This window comes from Saccopteryx bilineata, chromosome 3 (genome assembly GCF_036850765.1).
Source record: "Saccopteryx bilineata isolate mSacBil1 chromosome 3, mSacBil1_pri_phased_curated, whole genome shotgun sequence".
NCBI classification, from domain to species: Eukaryota; Metazoa; Chordata; class Mammalia; order Chiroptera; family Emballonuridae; genus Saccopteryx; species Saccopteryx bilineata.
Window position 1 is genome coordinate 148,075,737 of NC_089492.1, and position 18,406 is coordinate 148,094,142.

The following is an 18,406-nucleotide window of genomic DNA, read 5'->3' on the forward strand; positions in this document are numbered from 1 at the left end:
GGCTGGTTACTGTACTACAAGTTTCCTTTTTTCTTTTTTGGCATAAATTGTTCTATAATAGCAGGTGTTAAATTGTGGTAAAATTCTTGCAAATCTTGGGAAAGCCAAGTAATTCTGTATTTTCTTTTCATATAACTATGAGATCTCTAAGTCGTAGTGGCAAATCTCAACATATTTGATTATTAGCTCAGTGCTCATAAATGTTTGGAGAGATAGTGAAACACATTTGTGGGGTTCTCAGCCTCAAACTAAAAACACTTAAGTATACTGCTCACAAAAATTAGGGGATTTTTATAGCTTCATACTCATTTTGAAATATCCCCTAATTTTTGTGAGAAGGACAGTCAGCTTCCAGAAGAAGTGTGGTCTCTGGTCCTCCTGCAGCATCAGGTATGTAAGGGGGGAGAAGAAGGCAGTTCAATAAATGCCAAGAGCAGGATGAGATGGCAGTAGAGTAGGTGGAAGTTATATTCACCTCCTCCTCCCAGGACCACATTAGAGTTGTACCTAAAGTATAGAACAATCAACCTGAATAACCATCTGAAGACTAGCTGAGCAGAAGTCTTGTAAGCAAGGATTTACAGAGAAACCTGTGTAGAGACCGGTAGAAAAAGCACAGATGTAAAAGGTACTGGCCCTGTACACACAGGTAGCAGGTGAGAATCCAGAAGATTATCTCAGCTGAGGAAGATACCCTGGAGGAGCAAGGGACCTGAGTCCCATGCCAGGGTCCTTAGCCCAGAGCACAAGAGCCAGGAAGAGGAGCCTACACAATATCTGGCTGTGAAAATCAGTGGGGATTCCACCTGCCCTGGTGAGAAGGGAGATGGCTCTGTTGAAAAGCTAGTGTACAGGTTCTCAGTTGAAGTACTCATCTTGGGCTCTAGCAGAGGGAAGGTGGCTCAGAGTGGACCAGAGTCATAAAGTGAAAAATCGAGGAGTGTAGCTGTGGGTAGAGGGCTGGAGGGACAACATCCAGTGTTCCTGTGCTGAATCTCTCTCCCATACTGCCCACAGAAGCCATCTTTCCTGGGTTAAGCATTCCTCTCCATACAACATTAGCCTGGAGAGTGACAATAGCCACTCTTAGAGGACCCAACCTGCCAGGATCACTCCCAATGGAGAGGTCTTTGGAGGACTCCAGCCTGAGCCTGCAATGCAAATCCTATTGAGGAGCTCTTGAGCTCTTGAGACCTTGAGGAGGTTCGAACAGTATCAAATCAGACAGAACAAGACTGAGTTATAGGGCTGTAGAGGAGGGTTATATTTCCCCCTGTGCCTGGGAGGTGTCTCCATTCCTGTAAGAAGCCCTCATACCATACAGCCAAATCGTGGTCCGTTGCAACCTGGTGAACTCTGCTGGCTTTATCTTGATGACTCCTTGAGAACCTGTCCCATCACAAAGGTCCATGAGTCCCAGGTAGGTGGTGGCTGGCAGTGGTGTACCCTGAGATTTTTGCTGAGTGGCTATAGACCCAGAACTGACACTGAGTTTAAATCTGTATCAACCTGGTGAACACAACTTGCCCCTATCTGGTGACTCACTAAGAACTTATCTCATGCAACTCATGCAACTCACACACCATCAGGTTCTTCTAGTGCCTGAACCTAAAAGGCAGCTGGCAAGCAAAGGCAGGTCTCTGGGTGCCTTGAATATTTTGTTGACCTTCCCCTGGGCCCAGATCTGGTGCAAGCCAGCCTTGGTATGCAGCTTAATCCCTCCCATGCAACCCAGCCCAGCAGAAGCAGCCACAAACTGCAGATTGTTTGGTAGCTCCAAACAGGTAGCCCAAGGTCAGTTGTAGGCAGTACTTGACATTGATCTGCACTAGAGTTTCTTCCAAGAAGCCCCAGAACCAACACACCCAATGGTGAGGTTAGGGCACATCAGAGCATGACCCAATTAGTTCCATAAGTGGCACACCCTAAGGGAGATCTCAGCAGACACAAGACCCTACTGGGGCAAATTTTGGTTCATAGAGTCAGGCCTCACACAGCAGCTCATACCCAGTGGTCAATCTTCATAGCAGTCAGCCTGAGGATCAAGCCCACCCACAGACAGGCCAACAGCAATCAAGACTCAGCTACAACAGGAAAGCTCACAAAACCCACACAGGAGACTTTTCTGAAGCACCTAACTCCAGTGATCAGGGAGATGGTGCCATCAAACCCAACAAAACACCTACTACATTAGGCCACCATACAAAGACTGGGAGACATAGCAGATATACCCAATACACAGAAACAAATACAGAGAGACAACCAAAATTTGGAGACAAACATACCCCAAATTAAAGAATAGGAGAAATCCATAGCAAAAGAACCAAAAGAAATGAAGGCAAGCAATCTACCAGATGCAGAGTTCAAAACAATGGTTGGAAGGGTGTTGATGGAACTTAGGGGGGAAATGGATGAACTCAGTGAGAACTTAAAGAGATATTAAGCATAAAAATGACAATGGAAACCATAAAAAAATAACCAATCATAAATGAAGAATACAGTAACTGAAATGAGAAATGCACTAGAAGGAATCCAAAGCAAGTTAAATAAAGCAGAAGGTCAAATCAGCAATTGGAGGACAAGGTAACAGAAAACACCCAACCAGAACAGCAAAAAGAAAATAGAATTTTAGAAATGAGGACACTCTAAGGAACCTCTAGGACAACATAAAGCATAACAATATCTACATCATAGGGGTACCAGCAGGAGAAGAGAGGCAGCAAGGGATTGAGAACTTATTTGAAAAAATAATGACTGAAAATTTTTCTAACCTGGTGAAGGAAAGTCCACAAAAGTGTAGAGAGTCCCAAACAAGGTGAACTCAAAGACAGCCATACCAAGACATGTTATGATTAAAATGGCAAAGGTTAAAGACAGAAAGAATCTTTAAAACAGCAAGAGAAAAGCAGCTAGTTACCTAAAGGAGAGCTCCCATAAGACTGTCAGTTGATTTCTCAAAAGAAACTTTTCGGGTTAGAAGGGACTGGCACAAAATATTCACAGGGGTGAAAAGAAAGGACTGACAATCAAGACTACTCTACTCACAAGGCTGTCATTTAAAATTGAAAGAAAAATAAAGAGCTTCTCAGGCAAGAAAAGCTAAAGGAGTTCATCACCAACAAACTAGTATTACAAGAAATGTTAAAGGAACTTTTTAAAGAATTCCTTTTTTTTTTACAAAAGGAGCATAATTATAAAGAATAAAATGGCAATAAATACTCACCTATCAACAATCACTTTAAATGTAATGGCTTAAATTCTCTAATCAAAACACATAGGGTAGCTGAATGGATAAGAAAACAAGATCCATATATAAGTTGTATACAAGAGACCCCCTTCAGAATGAAATATATACACAGACTTAAAGTAAAGGGATGAAAAGAGATATTTCATGAAAGTGGAAATGGAAAAAAAAAAACTGGGGTAGAAATACTTATATCAGACAAAACAGACTAAAAATAAACTAATTAATTAAAAAGCTATAACAAGAGACAAAAAGATCTGGCCAGCATTTCAATTGGTTAGAGCATCATCCAGATATGCCAAGGTTGTGAGTCTGATTCCTAGTAAGGGCACATACAAAAGCAACCAATGAATGTATACATAAGTGGAACAGCAAATAAATGTTTCTCTCTCTCTGATTTTTTAAAAAGAAACAAAGAAGGTCATTATATAATGACAAGAGGAAATAACCCTTGTAAACATTTATGCACCCAATATCCTATGAAACTAAGAGCTGGTTCTCTGAAAAACCAGCACAGGAGAACCCAAATAATAAAATCACAACTGGCACCACAGACATACAAAGGATTATAAGAAAATACTACAAACAATTATATGCCAACAAATTGGACAACCTGGAAGAAAAGTACAAATTCCTAGAAATATACAAGCTTCTAAGACTGAATCAAAGGGAAACAGAAAATCTGAACAAACCAATTGTAACCAATGAAGTTGAAGCAATAATTAAAAAACTCCCAACAAATAAAAATGATGGCATCACAGGTGAATTTTACCAAACATTCAAAGAACTAACACCCGTATTTCTCAAAATATTCCAAAAATACAAGAGTAGGGAAGACTCCCAAGCTCATTTTTGAGGCCAACATTATTTTAATTACAAAACCATATAAAGACATGGCAAAGAAAAAAAAATTATAGACCAATATCTTTAATGAACATAGATGCAAAAACCCTCAACAAAATACTAGCAAACCAAATTCTGCAATACATTAGAAAGATCATACACCATGATCAAGTGGGATTTATTCCTGAGATGTAAGGATGGTTCAACATCTGCAAATCAATTAACGTGATATAGCCCATAAACAAAATGAAAGAAAAAATCATATGATCATTTCAATAGCTGTAGAAAAAGTATTTGACAAAAATCCAGCACCCATTTATGATTAAAAACTCAGCAAAGTGGGAATTGAGGGCAAATATCTCAACATTAGAAAGGCCATATATGACAAACCCATAGCTGACATCATACTCAATGGGGAAAAACTAAAAGCATTTCCCTTAAGATCGGAAACAAGACAGGAATTCCACGCTCACCATTCTTATTCAACATAGTACTGAAAATTCTAGCCACACCATCAGACAAGAAGAAGAAATAAAAGATGTCCAAATTGTAAAGGAAGAGGTAAACCTGTCATTATTTGGAGATGACATGATGCTATATAGAAAGAACCCTAAAGATTCCACCAAAACAAAAACAAAACTACTAGAACTGATAAATTAATTCAGTCAAGTAACAGGACACAAAATAAATACTCAAAAAATCAGTGCCATTTTTATATACCAATAATGAACTATCATAAAGAGAAACTAATAAAACAATATCTAAGAATACCTAGGAATAAATTTAAGTAGGTAAAAGACCCTGTACTAAAAAAAATTATAAGACATTGAAAAAAGAAATCAAAGAATATAGTAAAAAAAAAAAAAAAAGAATATAGTAATAATTGGAACATATACTATGTGCATGGATAGGAAGAATTAACATCATTGAACTGTCCATATTACCCAAAGCAATCTATAGATTCAACACAATTCCTATCAAAATACCAAAGGCATTTTTCATATAACTAGAACAAATAGTCCAAAAATTTGTATGGAAACACAAAAGATCCCAAATAGCAACATCAATCTTGAGAAAGAAGAACAGGCTCTGGCCAGGTGACTCAGATGGTTAGACCATCGTCCCGATACACCAAGTTTGCAGATTTGATCCCTGATCAGGGCACATAAAAGAAACAATGAATGCATAAATAAGTGAAACAACTAATCAATTTCTTTCTTTCTTTCTTTCTTTCTTTCTTTCTTTCTTTCTTTCTTTCTTTCTTTCTTTCCCCTTCTTCTCTCTCTCAAACCAATCAATTAAAAAAACTTTTAAATAAAAATAATAAAAAAAGAAAAGAAGAGTGAAGTGGAAGGTATCACACTATGTGATAACAAATTATACTACAAGGCTATAGTATCAAAACTGGTACTGGCATAAAAACAGACACCTAAGTCAATGAAATAGAATAGAGAGCCCTGAAATAAACACCTCTATGACAAAAAAGACAAGAACATACAATGGGGTTAAAATAGTCTAGTCAATAAAAGGTGTTGGGAAAATTGGGCAGATACATACAGAAAAGTGAAACTAGACCACCTTCTTACACCATTTACAAGAATAAATTTTAAATGGATTAAAGATTTAAATATAAGCCTGTCCTGTGGTGGTGCAGTGGATAGAGCGTTGACCTGGAATGGTCAGGTCATTGGTTTGAAAACCTGGGGCTTGCCTGGTCAAGGCACAAACTACACTACCAAGCAAGTAATGAACAACTAAAGTGAAGCAACTATGAGTTGTACTTCTCACTCCATCTGCCCTTCCTCTCTCTGTAAAATCAATTTTAAAAATCTTTAAAAAAAATTAAAAAATAAGATCTGAAACCATAAAACTTCTAGAAGAAAACAAGCAGTAAAATCTCAGATATTCCTCATAGCATATTTTTTTCTAACATATCTCTTCTGTCAAAGGAGACAAAAGAAAAAATAAACAAATAGACATCGAATGAAAACATTTTTGCGCCTGACCAGGTGGTGGTGCAGTGGATAGAGCATTGGACTGGAATGCGGAAGGACCCAGGTTTGAGACCCCGAGGTCACCAGCTTGAGCGCGGGCTCATCTGGCTTGAGCAAAAAGTTCACCAGCTTGGACCCAAAGTCACTGGCCCCAGCAAGGGGTTACTCAGTCTGCTGAAGGCTTGTGGTCAAGGCACATATGAGAAAGCAATCAATGAACAACTAAGAAGTTGCACGCGCAACGAAAAACTAATGATTGATGCTTCTCATCTCTCTCCATTCCTGTCTGTCCCTGTCTATCTCTGCCTCTGTAAAAAAAAAAACAAAAAAAAAAACATTTTTTTTTTTTCATTTTTCTGAAGCTGGAAACAGGGAGAGACAGTCAGACAGACTCCCGCATGCGCCCGACCGGGATCCACCCAGCACGCCCACCATGGGGCGACGCTCTGCCCACCAGGGGGCGATGCTCTGCCCATCCTGGGCGTCGCCATGTCGCGACCAGAGCCACTCTAGCACCTGGGGCAGCGGCCAAGGAGCCATCCCCAGCGCCCGGGCCATCTTTGCTCCAATGGAGCCTTGGCTGCGGGAGGGGAAGAGAGAGACAGAGAGGAAAGCGTGGCGGAGGGGTGGAGAAGCAAATGGGTGCTTCTCCTGTGTGCCCTGGCTGGGAATCGAACCCGGGTCCTCCGCACGCTAGGCCGACGCTCTACCGCTGAGCCAACCGGCCAGGGCCTAAAAACAACAACATTTTTGCACAGCAAAGGAAACCATCAACAAAATGAAAAGACAGCCTGCTAAGTAGGAGAACATATTCACCAATGATATATTTAATAAGATATTAATATCCAAAATTTATAAAGAACTCTAACCACTCAACACAAGAAAAACAACCCAAATAAAAAGTAGGCAGAAGACCTGAATAGACACTTCTTCAAAGAGGACATACAGATGGCCAATAGATATATGAAAAGTTGCTCAACATCACTGATCATCAGAGAATGCAAATCAAAAACAAAACAAAATATCACCTCATGGCCCTGGTTGGTTGCTCAGTGGATAGAGCAACTGGCCAGGCATATGGATGTCCTGGGTTCAATTCCCCATCAGGGCACACAGGAGAAGAGACCATCTGTTCCCTCCCACCCCCCACCCCCCACCTTCTCCCTCTCTTTCCCTCCCTCAGCAAGTGGCTCCCTGAGCGTGGCCCCGGTGCTGAGGATGACTCCATTGGAGTGCATCAGCCTCAGACACTAAAAGTAGCTCTGTACTTGAGGGTGGATCCTGGTCAGGGGCATGGGGGAGACTGCCTCACTATCTCCCCTCCTCTCACCAAATAAATAAATAAATAAATAAATAAATAAAAGTCACTTTACACTTGTCAGAATGGCTATCATCAATAAATAAACAAACATCAAATATATCTGAAAAATAAAAAAAAATTGAAAAAAAAGAAATGTCCACCAGAGGTCAGCATTTTCCTGGTGATAATCTGTATGCTAACCTTTCCTCTCTGCTTCCTGAGACCTTAGTGGTTGACATGTAGAATCACACCACCTTCTCTCACGCCCCACAGGGAGAACACATACCCATCTTCCCCAGACTCAGCAGAGGAGCCCAGGACCATGCCTGCACTGAAAACCTGTGCCTGTCTTGCTGGTGGGTGATGGATGGAGCTCACAAAAGACATAAAGAAAAAGACCAAGACACTCGATACAGTGAGGACTGGATCCAGGGGGAACAGCCATGCCTGTCCTCTTCCATGGAGTCAGATGATCAAAAAATAACTAGAGTGAGAGCAGAGGATGATCTGGGTGGCAGTGACTTCAAACTGCAGCCCCTTATTACTTCACCTCCCCTCGAAGAGTCTCCTTACCAGGGGACAGGACTATCCATATCAAATGTCAAGGTACCCTTCCCTGGGCCACGATGAGGGTCACTCTGGCACCTTCTTCTTTCTCCTTGGCAGCATCCCTGGTTAGCCATGAGAGTTTCCTTGCTGACCTGTGGCTGGAGCCCAGGAACAAGGGCGAGGTCAGCAGGGGTAAACCCTGCTGGGCCCAGCTAGTGATGGTCAGGGTTACAGCCTGTGTGCAAGGCATGGAAAGGCCTTGGACACGCTGCAGCCTCAGCCATTACTGCCCCCTTCCCCACTGCGGAGTGCATGCTCTCCTCTGCACCACCCTTTTCCTACCCAAACTTCAAACTCAGGCTCTTGGGGAAACTTTTCCTGTGAGGATGCTGAGAACCTCTGGTGCCAGCCCTCAGTAACCCAGTCTCGAAACCCCCACCAGCACTGAGCCCAGACCCTGATTTGCACTATGCAGACAAGGCCTTTCCAGGGGTGTATGTTTGAATCCTCAAGGTAGGCACTAAGCATTTTGCATTTTGCAAACTCCAGAGCATCTGGCCACTTACCTGAAACGGATTGAAACTCATTCATGTACATTCTGAAGTTCGTTACCTTCATGCACACTTCCCATTCTCTTCGCTTTGCCTAGAATTCTCTCAGGAAACCCACCTCCGGTCTCTCACTGAGGAGGCTACACACATGGTGCTCTATCAGAGAGGTATTTTTTGACCACCCCATCTAAGATAGCATCTACCCCTAAAGCCACCTGCATCTCTTCTACTTGCTGTCTCTCCATCTTGCTTTATTGTCCTTCCTAGCAATATTACTTCTGCTATGTTATATAAATACATTTTGTTTTCTTATTGGTGTCTATTTCCCTACCACATCATGGCAGGAACATTCCCCCACACCAGTGCCCCATCACAAACTCAACAACTTTCTTCATGGTGCACCTGTCCTGTGTCAGATCCAGCTGTGGAGACACTACACAGAGGGCCTCCTAACCAGCTTAGCCAGGAGTGGAATGGTTCAAATGCACGGCGTCCTTTGTAATGTTTTTACGTAGTTGATTTTTGTTTCTGGTTTTTGTCTTCTTTCTTATGTGTTATGGGTTGGATGGGGAAAACAGTGATTTCTTCTACTGGGTTGGATATGGGGGCCCAAGAACATAAACCGAGTGTATCTGTGTCTTTGTCATGAAAGCCACAAAAATCTCAACAGGGGCTATGGAGGAATAAATGAAAAGAAAAGGGAAGTTTAGACAGTGAATGGAGGGTCATGGCAAAAACACCACAAGCTACAATTAGAAATGAGAACAAGATGCCACTGTCCTAAACATTGGTGGCCTTGCCACCCACAAGGAGGATCCCAAGGCCTGGCCCGGTGCCGTGTTCCTGGCCCCTCTGCTTCCCTGAGGGCCATGCCCGTGGCTCTCCAGCTGCCAGCCCCCAAACCCACATTTCTGTTGTGTCTCCTGTGACTGAGCTCTCATCTCCAACTTCCCCACCCAGGTAGGTCCAGGCTCACCTCTGTGTATCCCAAGGGACAGAGCACCTGGGGGCTCTAGGAAGGCGGAGCTCTAAAGTTCACGGTTGTCTTTAGCATCATATTCTCGGGCAGAACTTCTGACCCTTGCAAACCAGAGCAACCCCCCTGGAGAAAGTACATTTTACCACCACCTGAGGCCCTCAGGCAGAAGGTGTGCGCTGTCCTGAGCAAGGACGAGGAGGGCCGACAGCAGAGATAGCTGGTGTCTCAAAGGTCCACTTTCAGGTGGAAGAGATGGAATGAAAACAGAAGTCTGATTTGAAGCCAGAAGGCCCAGGAATAAGGTCTATCTCCACCATTAATAGACAATTTTGAATGAGCTGCTTGAATTTGCCTGAAGCTCATTTAGAAAACCAAGGTCATCATACTTCTGGGTTTATTGACAACTGACATGTGAAAATACTCTCTTTACAAAAGCTCTATAAATACTGTTTTAGTGATGTTCTAACCTACTGTTTCCATATGTCTCAGCCTGTGGAAGCAAAGCAGATCACACTATGCGTGTGTCCTGGTCCTGATGTGGTCCCACCCCTGTCTGGGATTTCTGGGGTGACCCAGTGAGAGGCCCTAACTAGTGTCCGTCTGAACCATCCACCATTTTTCTCGTCTCCTTACTGATCAGCGTTTGCACTAAGAGTGATTTCCCAGTTAATCCCAGAGCCTCCAGTTCTCCAAGTGCCCAAGTGGATTCCAAAAAAAGCAACAGACTAGCTCTGTAACCACTAGGTGGCACTCCATGCCACCCTCCGACCCCAGTGAAAAAAATGGCCTGGGATCACTTGTTTCAATGAGGCACAGGTTTCCAAGCAGAAGCAACAAGGTATGGGCACTGTGAAGTCCCACCCAATTTAGAGAAGAAGCACAGGAAGCTGTGTGTGGAGATTCGGCCCCTCACCTCCTGTGCACACCATCCACAGAGCAACTCTCCTTTTGGAAGGATAGTTTTTGTTTTGCAAATGCATAATCAAATGTCCACCAGAACAAGAGGTCCACCTATCTCAAATGCCTTTCCAAGTGTTCAAGATTAATTGTTGCTTTGAATTTTCCATCCAACCACCCACACCAAGTTCACAATGAGATAAGGACGATGGATTAGTCCAAGCTCTGACTTCTAGCCTTGGAGCTGGAGGCTTCTCCTCCAGCCACTCTGTGAGAGGGAGGTCTCCCTCTGCCCCAGCAATGCAGGCTGAGGAACTGTTTAACCTCCCACATCCCCTCGCATTTCTCAACCTTCTTTCCCAGTTCACTCAGGAGCAAGAGAATAAGATGATACTATGACCTTCCCACTGAATGGTTTCAGATGAAGCCTGTGGCATTAAAATCAGGTGACACTTCTCTCTCTTTTTTTAGTAAAGTATAAATTAATTTAGTTATCACCATCCAGTCCACATAAGAGTCCAAATCATGCATGGCTTTGCAAGTGTGGGAGGGAGTTAGGCAATGAGGCATCAAAAGTCATTAAAGGATTTTAAGCTAAAAGATGAAAATATTTGATTAGCACTTTTGATTGAGGTATAACTTATAAACAATATCATGCATGACTTTTAAATGTTCAGCCTGTGAGTTTTGGCAAATGCAGACATTTGTGCAACTACTTCCTCACTGAAAATGCAGAATGTTTCCATAACTCCTGAAAATATTTTATGTCTCTTTCTAATCCCTCCTCCTCCCCAGAGGTCACCATGCTCTGATTACTATCCCCATAGCTTGGCTGTGTTGGCTTTATGACTTCCCGTAAGAGGGCTCATTTGGCACACTCTCTTTTTATTTGGTTTCTTCCTCTCCTTATAATGTTTGTGAGATTCACCCATGTTGTTGTGAGAAGTCAGATTGTTTCTTTCTCTTGCTGTTCCAATTTTTAAATACATCCTAACTGCATCCGTGGACTTATGGGTTCTTTCTAGTTTTTGTACATGATAAATAAAACAGTTGTGACTAACCCTTAGGGCATGTCTTCTCATGGACATTTATTTCCCATTCTCTTGAGTAAATAGCAACGAATGGAATGGCTGAGTTAAATGGTTGATGTATGTTTAATATAACAAGAAATTGCCAAATTGTTTTCCAAAGTGGTCACACCATTTTACATCAGCAACGTGAGATTTATACCTGCCTATTTCCTTGCCAGTATTTGGTATTATCGGTGTTTAAATTTTAGCCTTTCTTGTAGCATTGCATTGTAGCTTAACTTTGCACTGATGACATCAAACAACTGTCACCTGCTTACTGGCTATTTATTTATCTGTTTTTGTAAAGTGTTCATATCTTTTGGCCATTATTTTAACTGAGTGATTTTTCTTTTTATTTTGATTTCTAGTTGTTGAATATAGTCTAGATACAATTCTTCTGTCAGATACACATGTTTTGTGAATATTTTCTCCCAATCTGGACTTGTCTATTCAGGATTTTTTTTTTTTTCTGAGAGAGACAGAGACAGGAGGGAAGAGAGATAAAAAGTATTGACTCATAGTTGTGTCACTTTAGTTGTTCATTGATTGCTTCTAATACATGCCTTAACCTGGGGGCTCAAGCTGAGCCAGTGACCCCTTGCTCAAGCCAGTGACCTTTGAGCTCAAGCCAGTGACCCCTTGCTCAAGCCAGTGACCTTTGAGCTCAAGCCAGTGACCATGGGATCATGCTAATAATCCTGCACTCAAGCCGGTGACCCTGTGCACAGCTGACGAGCCTGCACTCAAGCCTGATGAGCCTTCGCTTAAATCAGTGACCTTGGGTTATCGAACCTGGGACTTCAGTGTCCCAGGCCAATGTTCTATCCACTGTACCACCACTGGTTAGGCACTTACTCATTTTTAATGGAATTTTTTGATGGACATAATTTAAAATTTTTAAAATAAAATCTAGTGTATCAATTCTTTTTATAAAGTTGTAAGAGATCTTTGCCTTCCTCAAAGTTGTAAAAATTTTCTCCTGTTTTTTTCTAGATGGTTTATAGTTTTAGTTTTTACACTTAGGTTAATGATCCGTTTTGAGTTGAATTATATGTGTGACACAGGGTTTTTTTTCTTTGGTAACAGCTTCATTGTGCTATCATTCTTATACCTCATAAATCAACTATTTGAAGTGTACAATCCCATAGTTTTTAGTGCTGTGATGGTTAGTCATTCAATTGGGCTAAGGGACACCCTGAGAGCTGGTAAACATTATTCTGAGTGTGTCTATGAGGATGTTTCTGGAAAAGATCAACATTTGAATGTAACTGAATAAAGCAAACCCCCCCAACCCCCAATATAGGTGGTCAGTGTTCAATCCATTGAGGGCTGGAATAGAACCAAAGTGGAAAGATGGGTAAATGTGCTCTCTCTGCTGAAGCTGTGATGCTCACCTTCTGCCCTTGAACATCGGCTCCCTTGGTTCTCAGGCCTTTGGATTTAGACTGGAATTTACACCACCAGCCCTCCTGGTCCCCCAGCATGCAGATGGCAGATCATGAACCAGTGCCTATAAGTTTCCTTTTGTATATTTCTCTATAGACATTCTCTTGGTTCTATTTCTCTAGAGAACCCTGACTAATGCAAGTATATTCACAGAGTTGTGCAACCCTCACCACAATCAATCATCATTTGTATCACCCAAGAAAAGAAAGCCCTTCTTTATAAGCCATCATTCTCTGTATCCTCTTTACTCCAGTCTTAGCCGACCACTAATCTACTTTCTGTCTCTATAGATTCACCCATTCCAGACATTTTATATGAATGAAGTCATGCAACAAGTGGTTTTTTGTGACTGAGTTCTTTCACTTAACCTACTGTTTTTTAAATTAATCCAGATTGTACTATCATCTCAGTATGGCCGAATAAAATCCCAGTGTATGGATGTACCACATAATGTGTATTCATTCATCAGTTCATGAACATTTGGGTTGTATTCATTTTTGGCTATTATGAATAATGCTGCTATGAAAATCCATGTACCAATTTTTATGTGAACATATATTTTCATTCCTATTGGGTACACACTAAAAAGGGCGATGCTGGGTCATATGATACTTCTCTGTTCAACCATTGACGAACTGTTAAATTGTTTCCAAAGCTGCTGGATAATTTTATAATTCCACCTGTGGTGTATAAAGGTTTCAATTTATCCATGCCTTCCCTAAATTTGCTATTATCTTTTCTATTATAACCATTCTAAGGCATTTCTCGGATGGCAAATGATGTTGAGCATCTTTTCATGTATCTGTTGATCATTTGTGTCTCTTATTTAAAGAAATATCTATTCAGATCCTTTGCCCATTTTTTAGTTGGGTTATTTGCCTTTTGTTATTGAGTTGAAACATTTCTTTACATTTTTAGATACAAGTCCCAGGTTCACTTTTTACCATACAGATTTCTAAATGTTCCAGAACCATTTGCGGAAAAACTTTCCTTTCTCAATTGAATTAGCTTGACACCTTTATTAAAATACACCAATTGACCATAGATGTATGGATCAACATTTGGATACTAATTCTGTTCTATTTATCTGTTTATCTGTCTTTATGCCATTTCAGATTGAAGTATTTCTAAATTTTCCTAGTGAGTTCTTCTTTGACTCATGGGTTATTTAGAGATATATTGCTTAATTTTTAAATATTTGATCATTTCTAGATAAAATACTGTTGCTAATTCTTAATTTAATTTCTCTGTGCCAAGAAGATATGTTCTCATGATTTCAACCCACTAACATTTACAGTTTGTTTTCAATCAGTTTGTATCATTGGTCTTGGTTAATGTTCTCTGTATACTTGAAAAGAATGCATATTCTGCTATTGATGATGTTGACTTCTATAATGTCTTATTGGTGAACACGAATGACAATGTTTAAATCTTCTACACCCTTACTGATTTTGTGTGTACTGGCCATTAATTACTGAGAGACAGGTGATAAAATATTCAATTAAGATTGTGAATTTTATATTTCTCTTTTTGGTTCTGTCAATTTCTACTTGATGTATGTGAAATTTTTGTTATTAGATTCATACATATTTGGGATTGTGTATTTTCACAACGAATTGATCCTGTTATTTTTATAAAGTGAAGTTTTTTTTTTTATTTCTAAGAATACTCTTTGTATTGAAGTCTCCTTTGTCCAAAATTAATACAACTGCATCAAGCTCTCTCAGGCTCACTGTTTACATAGTATATTTTCCCCATCCTTTCCAACCTGTCTGTGTCTTTATATTGAAAGTGTGTCTCTTCTAAATATATGGTTGGGTCTTCTTAGCCATTTTGACAAGCTCTGTCTTTTAATAGGAGTGTTTAATAAAATTACTGATAATTTTTCAATTTTGCTATTTGTTTTAAATATCATCTTTGTTTTTTGTTTATTTTTTCCCTTACTTTCCTGACCTTTCTTTCAGTAATTATTTTTATATCCCATACTGGACATTATTCTGAACCTCACAACAATGTGCTTGTATTTCCCTTTTCTTCCTATGTGGTGTGCTTTTCTTATCATAACCTGACTTTCATGAGAGTTATAAACCCCAATATGTTATTGTTTTTTATTTAAATTGTCTAGTTACTTGTAAATCACTTAACACAAGAAAGAAGATCGTCTTTATATTTACCCCTATACTTATTTCCAGTTCTCATTGTTACTTTTTGTAGATTTAATATTTATCTCATATCATTCCCTTCACTCTGAGATATTTCTTTACTTTTTTTGACACAGAGAGAGAGTTAGACAGAGTGATAGATAGGGACAGACAGGAAGGGAGAGAGATGAGAAGCATCAGTTTTTCATTGCGGCACCTTAGTTGTTCATTGATTGCTTTCTACAATCAATGTGCCTTGACCAGGGGCTACAGAAGACTGAGTGACCCCTTGCTCAAGCCAGAGACCTTGGGACTAAGCTGGTGAGTTTTGCTCAAACCAGATGAATCCACGCTCAAGCTGGTGACCTCAGGGGTCTCAAACATGAGTCCTCCACATCCCAGTCCAATGCTCTATCCACTGTGCCACTGCCTGGTCAGGCTTCACTTTTCTTGTAGTCTGCGTCTGCTGGTGGCAAAAACTCTTAGGTTTTGTTTATTTGAAAATATCCTGGCCCTGGCCAGGTGGCTCAGTGGATAAAGCATGGTCCCAGCTCACCAAGATTGTGAGTTTGATTACTGGTCAGGACACATCTATGAGCAATGAGAACACAACTAAATGAAACAACTAAGTGGAACAAGTTGATGCTTTTTTTTCTCTGTCCCTCCCTCCACCCAGCCTCTCCCTTCTTTTTTCACTCTCTCTCTCTCAATTAATGGAAAAATTTTAAAAAAGAAAATGCTCTAATTTGGCTTTCTATTTAAAATATGTTTATAATTGCTGACTGGTAATGGTGCAGTGAATAGAGCGCTTGACTGTGGGCTCATCAGCTTGAGCGCTGGCTCACCAGCTTGAGCATGGGATCATAGACATGATCCCATGGTTGTTAGCTTGAAGCCCAAGGTTGCTGGCTTGAGCAAGGGGTCACTGGCTCAGCTGGAGCCCCCAGGTCAAGGCACATATAAGAAACAATCAATGAACAACTAAAGTAACACAACTACAAATTGATCCTTCTCATCTCTCTTCCTCTCTCTCTCTCTCTCTCTCTCTCTCTCTCTCTCTCTCTCTCTCTTTTTCTTTGCTAGTAAGCCAGCAAGCTGGCATAGCACAGTTTTCATAGTTACTTGCAGAAGATGAGGTAGTTTGTCTAATAGCAATACAAAGTAAAGTCATTGTATAGGCTCTCAGCTCCAGTCCCCACAGGGTAATATGGCCAAGGCCAGAGGTCACCTGTACAGTGGACCAAGTTATAGCAGAAGAACCCCAATATTGGGAGGCCCTGATGTTACATAGGGAAAGCTGAGAAACTCATCTATCTCTTGTCTGGCAGGATTGAGGTGTCTCTTCATTCCAGAGTAATAAAGACAGATATTTCTCCCTGAAGCAGACTTATCTATATTCCACTTGGTTGTTTATTTTTAAAGTAATGGTGATCATATTTCCGCTAACATTTCCCATCTCTTCACCCATTATGGCCACCTTTTGCTATAGGTTCTTTAACATCTTTGTCACATTTTCATTTTTAATTCTTTATCATCTGATTCCAACATCTCATCTACAGGTATGATATTGTGATAGAAGAAATATATAATATATTTGCCCCTGTTCCTGACACAGAGCTCCTAAAAACCCTTGTAATTTCCTGAGTAATAGAGTGATAGGCAGAGTAATGGCAGGGTAGGAAGTGATACCGATAAATCTCCCCCAAAACTCAACAAGATCTTCAACCAGAAACAGAAAAACCTATCCTTGGAGCCTCCAGATGTTTCGCAATACACCCGAAGGTATGGTCGAGCGAAAAATTGGCTAAATATATAACCAAACCCTGAAGGAAATAGGGAGTAAGAAATGCTCCGCCTTCCTCACTAATCTAAACAGGGCGGCTTTCATTGGGAACTGAGAATATAGAAACTGAGGCAGTCAAAGGGGGTGAATAGATCCAGGTCGCGGCACAAACAGCTGAACCAGGCTGTGGCACGGAGATCCAAGCCGAGGAAAAACTGTTCCTGGGGCAACTCGGGCAATACAAGCTAACACTCGCGCCAAACCCAGACAAAGAAAGACAAGTGGGGCAGCCATTTTCCCCGATCTCCTGGTCGGCGCACGCAGATAGTGGGCGAGAGATTCCTTCCAAAGCCCCGGGAGTGGGCGCCCATGTTATCCCACAGAGAGGCAGAGTCAGAGGGCTTTGTGTGGGCCAAAAGCGGAATCTCTGGGCCGCCCCAGCGCCTGGGAAAGCCACACATGGGGAGGAAGTGAGAACTAATTCCAACGCTGGAACTTTTCCGTGCTAGTGGGGGTTTCACTCAGAGGGTGAGGCGGTCGGCCTGATATCCTGGTCTGCGCGCGCAAATAGTGAGCGAGAGATTCCTCCGAGTGCCTCGGCAGTGCGCGCCCGTGTTATCCCACAGAGGGGCAGAGTCAGGGGCTTTTGTGTGGGCCAAAAGCGGAATCTTGGGCCGCCCCAGCGCCTTGGAAAAGCCACGCACGGTGACGGAGCGAGAGCCAATTCCAATGCTGGAACTTTTCCATGCGGGTGGGGGTTTCACTCAGAGTGTGAGACTGCCCGCCTGATATCCTGGTCTGCGCGCACAGAGAGTGAGCGGGAGTTTCCTCCAAGCGCCCCGGGAGTGGGCGCCCGCCCGTGTTACCGGACAAGTGGCAGAGCCAGAGGTCTTTGAGTGGGCAGAAGCCCCGCCTGATTATGCTAGCAGCTCTGACTGACTGAGCCTTACCCAGAGCCCTGCACTGAGTGGGAATAGAGTGGGGAGTTGCCAGCTCTTTGAGCCTCTTACTATCCAGGCAGAGGCAACAGCAACCCCATAGCTGGATTATCAGGCTACTAATTGAGGAAGGAAAGACTAGGAGAAAGGCTCCAGGAACACAGACTCTCTCACTGTCGGAGCCTATAAATGCTAATGAGCCTTGACTGCCAACGAGACTAAAGCACAATACAGGACATCGCCATAGAGACTTATCAACTGCAAACCTCTACCTGAGTGTGCCAAAGGGGCGGGTACAGAGTCACCAACCAGGAAGAGGGAGAGAAAAGAAAAAGCAAGAAGATAACCTCTCAAAATCAAGAATAATCCACAGACTTTATAACCTATCCCATTTTATTATATTTGTTCGTTTGTTTCTCTTATCTTCAGTCTTGATATTCTTTTTTCTCCTCCAATTTGGTCGATTAACTCTCTGCCGGTCTTACTCTCTCCTCTCCTTGAACTACACTACCCATAAGTGTTACATCTCCCATTATCTTTTCTCTTCTCTTCCTTTCTCTCTATGAGGGTTGCACTCCAAAACCTTTAACTCTCTCTCTCTCTCCTTTCTTTTTTCTTCTTTTAGTGGTTCCCTCTTTTTTTTCTCTCTCTCTTTCTTTTCTCCCTCTATA